Source organism: Podarcis liolepis, assembly GCF_965112155.1.
Source record: "Podarcis liolepis genome assembly, chromosome: 3".
NCBI classification, from domain to species: Eukaryota; Metazoa; Chordata; class Lepidosauria; order Squamata; family Lacertidae; genus Podarcis; species Podarcis liolepis.
The window spans coordinates 111,771,441-111,777,543 of record NC_139557.1 but is presented as its reverse complement, the minus strand read 5'-3'; the positions used below and the strand labels follow the sequence as shown (position 1 = coordinate 111,777,543).

The window sequence follows — 6,103 nt, the reverse complement described above, 5'->3', positions numbered from 1 at the left end:
TCTGGCACAGTTTAATCCATATCCCTTTATAATCCATATTCCAATTAATCAAAATCCTAGCGTTTATTCATTCCTGGGGTTTAGGGTGATTCCCTCCCCCCCAATTTACAACAATATGTAAAGAAGGTGAGCAAGGCAAGCCTCCCTGGGGATACTGTTGTTGTTGTTGTTTAGTCATTTAGTCATGTCCAACTCTTTGTGAACCCATGGACCAGAGCACGCCAGGCCCTCCTGTCTTCCACTTCCTCCCGCAGTTTGGTCAAACTCATGCTGGTAGCTTCGAGAACATTGTCCAACCATCTCATCCTCTGTCGTCCCCTTCTCCTTGTGCCCTCCATCTTTCCCAACATCAGGGTCTTTCCCAGGGAGTCTTCTCTTCTCATGAGGTGGCCAAAGTATTGGAGATTCAGCTTCACGATCTGTCCTTCCAGGGAGCACTGAGGGCTGATTTCCTCATGAATGGATAGGTTTGATCTTCTTGCAGTCCATGGGACTCTCAAGAGTCTCCTCCAGCACCATAATTCAAAAGCATCAATTCTTCAGTGATCAACCTTCTTTATGGTCCAGCTCTCACTTCCATACATCACTACTGGGGAAACCATAGCTTTAACTATACAGACCTTTGTTGGCAAGCAGTCACAAATGGGGAGCCACCACAGAAAAGGCCCGTTCTCGTGTTGCCACCCTCTGGACCTCTCACAGAGGAGGCATACGAAGAACGGCCTCAGGTGATGGCATTGTATGGATATTTTCGATGTACCTTTGATGTTTTACTTCTGTTATGAAAAAAAAGTTCTGCCGGTAAAACTCTGAATAATATTTTTATGAGTCTGGAAAATGATTTCTTCCAAAAGGGGCCAGTTCTTATGCATCCAGTCACTTTGAACTACACAATAATAATATCTGCAATATGAACTAGGCCACATTTGTTTTAAAACGTGTATACAGGGGAAACGAGAAGGGCAAGAGCCTAACTCCATTTCAAGGGGCACGAAAAAGCCTTGTCCCCACCTAATAGTGAGCAGGGAGGGCTTCCTTTCCAACCCACTCCTTCTGGGAGCAGGGGAGCTGCGCAAACATTTCATATCCAGCTGAAAGGTTCTAGCCTCATATATGTAATCCTAGCATGTTTAACCTAATTAGTGCATGAAGGGGCTAAACCATAGAGTAAGATGTCCTCCTAGGCTTAGCCTATGGCATCACTTCCCACCTTGAGAGGAAATGGGTCACCAAGCTTTTGTTATCTCTCTCTCCATAAGGAATTCAGTATGTAAGAAGCTCTGAGCTTCTCATTCCAGCATATGACATTAACTAACCTCTTTTGTTTCAGCCCAGAATGGAATCCTGAAAGATCAGCCCTCTGCCATACCAATACTTTAGAAGCTTAGTAGCTAAGCAACATTTCACCGCCCGTGCATTGTTTCTGACTGCTGTATGGAAAAGCACATGAATATGACCTTTGAAGGGTTTCGTAAGCAAACTGTTTCATGACCTACCGAACGTGTGGTCTATGCTAGGGAAGTGGGAAAGCTAGGAAAGAGCATTTAAAAGGAGGCAATTTTGGGACTCACTGGAAGGGCACATTTTAAAGGTTTTACAGCCTAAATTTCCATGTTTGCCCTTCACCTTTCCCATACCTCCCTGCCAACAATGTGACCAACCTATCCATGCAACCAAATCCAGCTATTTAACAGCGCTGCTAAAAATCCAGGACAGAATAGGTGGAAAAATTCTCCTTGCCCAGTGTGCAGGCAAGAAAAAAAAATGCCCTGGGTTTTTCTAGTGGATTTCCCACAGGTTTCTAGTTGGTCACTTGTAAGAACAGGAGGGTGGATTACATTGGCCATTGGCTTGATCCAGCAGGATCTTCATATGCTCTTTATTTTGATATTGTAATTCTAATTTGTGTTCCATAGGAGTAGTTTATTATCCTTTTATTCTTTGCTTTGTCTGAGGAATCTCACCCCCTCACTTTTAATTCCAAAGTAGCTTTCTCTGGTGGCGGCAGTAGCAGTTGAGGAGTGCTTGGCGAAAAGACTTGTCAATTTAAGACATTTTGCTTCAGCCTGTTGCATTTCCAGATGCGTTGATTTAGCATCCGCCATCATGCACCCGCTTCGCTCTAGTCTCTTAGGCTGTTTGGCTACAGACTCTGACTCAAACCTAGACCTTCCTGTCACTGACGTACAGGAAGAGTGCATAGAGGGGCTTGTGTGCACGCTGGCTGTCTCTCACATGCCAGGAACATTTTCCTCTTGGGCATCAGGGTTGGCTGTTTATTAAGGTGGGGCAAGGCAGGGCAGAGAGCTACATACATGCTGCAACACTCCATAATCTGTAGACTAGTAAAAAGCCGGTTGGAAATGTATTCAAGGAATGCAGATATTATGCCTGAAGGATGCTTTCAACCTCAAAGTAGGCGAAAGCAACCTCTCTCTCCATCTCTCCTCCACTTCCACTTCACCTCCAAAGTGTTCTCTTCTTTGTTTCGTATTTAGCAGGGCAGAACTAGGCTCTTCACCTCCACCCTCCTTCTGAGCACCAGGAACAATACAAAAACCTGGGTACAAAAAAAATCCTCAAGACTCTGATGAGCTGAGGGAAGTTGGAGTTCATCTTGAGAGCTTCAGGTTGCCCATCTGTGCATTTGAAAAATGCCAAGACTGAAGGAATGGGTTTCCCAAATCTAAAGCCTGACTGCAGTCAGTCTGAAACAGGCCCCCAAATCCCCATTTTTCCTTCTCCAAGGGTTCATTAGCTAAAAAGCATTAACTTGAGCACTTGAGCCAATGTATAACAGGAACCCAGCTGTATAAACGAAGCCCTCTCCTTTATCAGTCTGTGACGCTTAATGGATGGCCTTGTCAGTTCCGAAGTGGAGACGGGACGGCAGAGCTGGCGCTTATCTTATCTTGAAGGTTGTAAATATCCTGACACACTGACGCACAGACTCTGCAAGACAGGGTCTGCCAGCCCCCACGGCTGGAGATAGAGATGGCGTCAAGGGAAACTCCTATAGCTGAGTGACCCTCCTAACCCCAAGATAAGAGTACAGGAACAGGAACATCCGTTTATGGTCATGGATGTCAACTTACGTACAGGAACATCTGTTTATGTTCATGGATGCCAACTTACGTGTAATTATGTACGAGGCTGGATTCCTGGGGAAGGGGGGAGAGGGTGCCTGGAGGATATATATACTTTGTGAAATTTCTCTTGCTTTTGTTCTTGCTGTGAACCTATCACGCAGTGCCTTCTGCTATCCAGAGAGCAGAATAAACTCTTTCTCTGAACCAACCTTGGTGTCATTTGACTCCTTCCTCCCTACTCTGGGAGCAACGCTCACCCTACCAATCAGTAAAGTCTAATAAGGCTACAAGACCACTTCCCTACTTATGCTGTAGCGTGAATCTACCATATGCAAGCATCCAACACAGTGGGGAACTAGAAGAAGGTACCCAGACATAGGCCCTATGTGACTCCAACCCTAGTTTTCCTGTGACAGCCATATATGTATATAAAAGGCACCCAAAAAGCAAGTCATTTTCACAAAGGCTCACACTACATTACCAGTAACCATGACACTTGATGTAAGGGCAATCTTCCATCTTTCTGTCATCTCCTAAATGGGAGGTTTCTCTTCTTGGAAGGTCAATTTTAGCATCCCTAAGCAATGCTTGTTGCGTAGGTAATAGCAGCTGATATCTGCAGGTTGCCAGATGGCAACCAAACATGAGGGCGTTGTGTAGATGTAACCGCATCTCATAGAATGTCTCTCAAGCTTATTTTTCAAGGAAAGCACCCAGAATCACGTCTCTTCCCTCACTTCAATCTTTTATTTTGATGGGCTTGAAAACTCCCTTCTGCTTCGCGTTTTGATTAGTTGTCTTTGCTCTCTCCAAAACTCTTCTTCTCAAGCCAAGAGGGGTCTTTGAAATATCTCTGCAAAACAAAGTTTCACAAAGAAATGAAAATGATCTTGCTGTGCTTATAAAATTAGGTTTCGTTTATTTCTATTTTTTTTAGGTGTGAGGAGGAGGAAAGATTTCCATCTGTTGAGAAATAGTTACCGGGCTTCAGGAAAATCTTGTATAAAAAATTGTGCACAGAGATTTCCATGCCCACCCCCCCCCTTACAATGTTCCTTCACTTAAGACAGGGTTATTTGCATTTTCCAACACAACGTTCAAAATATGGTAGCAAAAGATCTGAGCAATAATCAAGGTGTAATTGACCCAATTACGCAGAGAGACACATTTTGCTATTGTCAAACAGCATTATTATTGCACTTTGACGGTGCTTTCTCAAAAGATGTTTCAAATGTGTTATGAGTACCCAACATCAGTACTATGCTACGATGGGGCTTTAAACCCTGTCTGCTAAAATGTTCACTTCTCCATATTTATTAGCTTTCAGTGGCATAGCGTGGGGGGTGCAGGGGGGGCCGGCCGCACCGGGCGCAACATCTGGGGGGGTGCGCGCTCGCACTCACAGCTCTCTGCTCCTAGGGCAGAGGGGTGCAAATTACGGTACTTGCCTTGCCCCGGGTGCTGACAACCCACGCTACGGCACTGTTAGCTTTGCTTCTGCTTAAGTTTTACATCACATTCTCGAGTTTGCAAAAGTTTCCTCTTTTTCCTACTTTTTCCAGACTGTACACATACCAAATAGGAAAACCTTTTCTGCATGGGAAAAGCAAGGGGGGAAATAAGCAAGGGAAAGGAGGAGCCATGCATTTCCTGAGTATTCTAATCACATATTCAGCCAAATGTCAGGTGGTTTAAGGGCTTACCTAAGGTGGGTGGGACTTCCACATTGGGCTTTGCCTGGGGATTTTCAGTGGTGCTTTTGTCTGGCTGGCTCCCAAATTCTGCAGTTGTGAAATTTGTCCAACTGTAATCGTAATAATAAAATTTAAGGTCATATATATATATATATATATATATATGCAGGTTTTGGTGTCTTCGGGTGTCTTCCCGTGTAAGAGTTGGGGTGTCTAGGCGACGTTTCGACGAGGTCTCACTCGTCATCTTCAGGCTGGTGCTTTCGGCTTCTTGTTACTGGAACAGAGCTCTGTTCCAGTAACAAGAAGCCGAAAGCACCAGCCTGAAGATGACGAGTGAGACCTCGTCGAAACGTCGCCTAGACACCCCAACTCTTACACGGGAAGACACCCGAAGACACCAAAACCTGCATTCCTGTACCCGTGAAAATCTACGAAAGCATATATATATATATATATATATATATATATATATATATATATATAAATAATAAATGTTCATAAATGTATCAACCAAGCACGTACATAATCAGCACAGGAAGACCAACCTGAAACCATTTTGACTCCCAAACTGACCAAATGTTTTCTCTGCAAGGAGAAAACTGCAGGAAGCCTTCCCATTGTCTCAGGAATTGGGAAATCACCATCTCAAAGGGTGACAGACTACCAGGAAAGGCAATCAGATAAGGCATTATCAGGTGACCTGGCAGACAGGAAAAACAACATTCAAATTTCTGTTGTAGACCACCTTTTCTGTGATGTAGGTATGATGTTTGTGGGGGGTGGGCTTGGGTTACACCCCTTCTGTGATGTATATATGATGTATGGAGGGGTGGTCTTGAGCTCCAGGGCAGGGAATTTAAAATGTCGATATAAGCGTAGGCACACCTGGGTTCTGGGTCCTCCTCCTTTCCTGCGTGTGAAGGGAGCACCCTGTTGCAAAAGATAAATAAAGATCAGGCTTACTAGCTGCTTTGCTTCTCAATATTCTCTGGTTGGCCTTTGTTATTTTCTCCCACCAATAGGGAACCCACATAAGGACTCTATATGGGCTCTTGGATACCCATAAGGGGAAAAGGGCAGATTTAGTTTACAACATAATATTTAAGGGGGTTTGAACAACCCCTTTGCAAGGAGTTGATCCTTCAGTGAGGCAGCAGCTGTGCTTTGGAACTCCTTTTCAGCAGGTGCCAAAAAGGCCTGGAAACGATGCCTTATGAGGAACGGCTAAGGGAACTGGGCATGTTTAGCCTGGAGAAGAGGAGGTTAAGGGGTGATATGATAGCCATGTTCAAATATATAAAAGGATGTCACATAGAG

The 6,103-nt window shown here is 44.4% G+C and overlaps 1 long non-coding RNA gene across 1 annotated transcript; it reads right to left on the bottom strand.

Annotated features, from left to right (window-relative positions):
* Nucleotides 1-3,751: 3,751 nt before the first annotated feature.
* Nucleotides 3,752-5,696, bottom strand: LOC310702379. The gene is made up of 3 exons (XR_014523482.1): nucleotides 5,332-5,696; nucleotides 4,793-4,893; nucleotides 3,752-3,942 (listed from the first exon to the last, which is right to left on the bottom strand). It is a non-coding gene; the product is annotated as an uncharacterized lncRNA (long non-coding RNA).
* Between the last annotated feature and the right edge of the window lie 407 nt (nucleotides 5,697-6,103).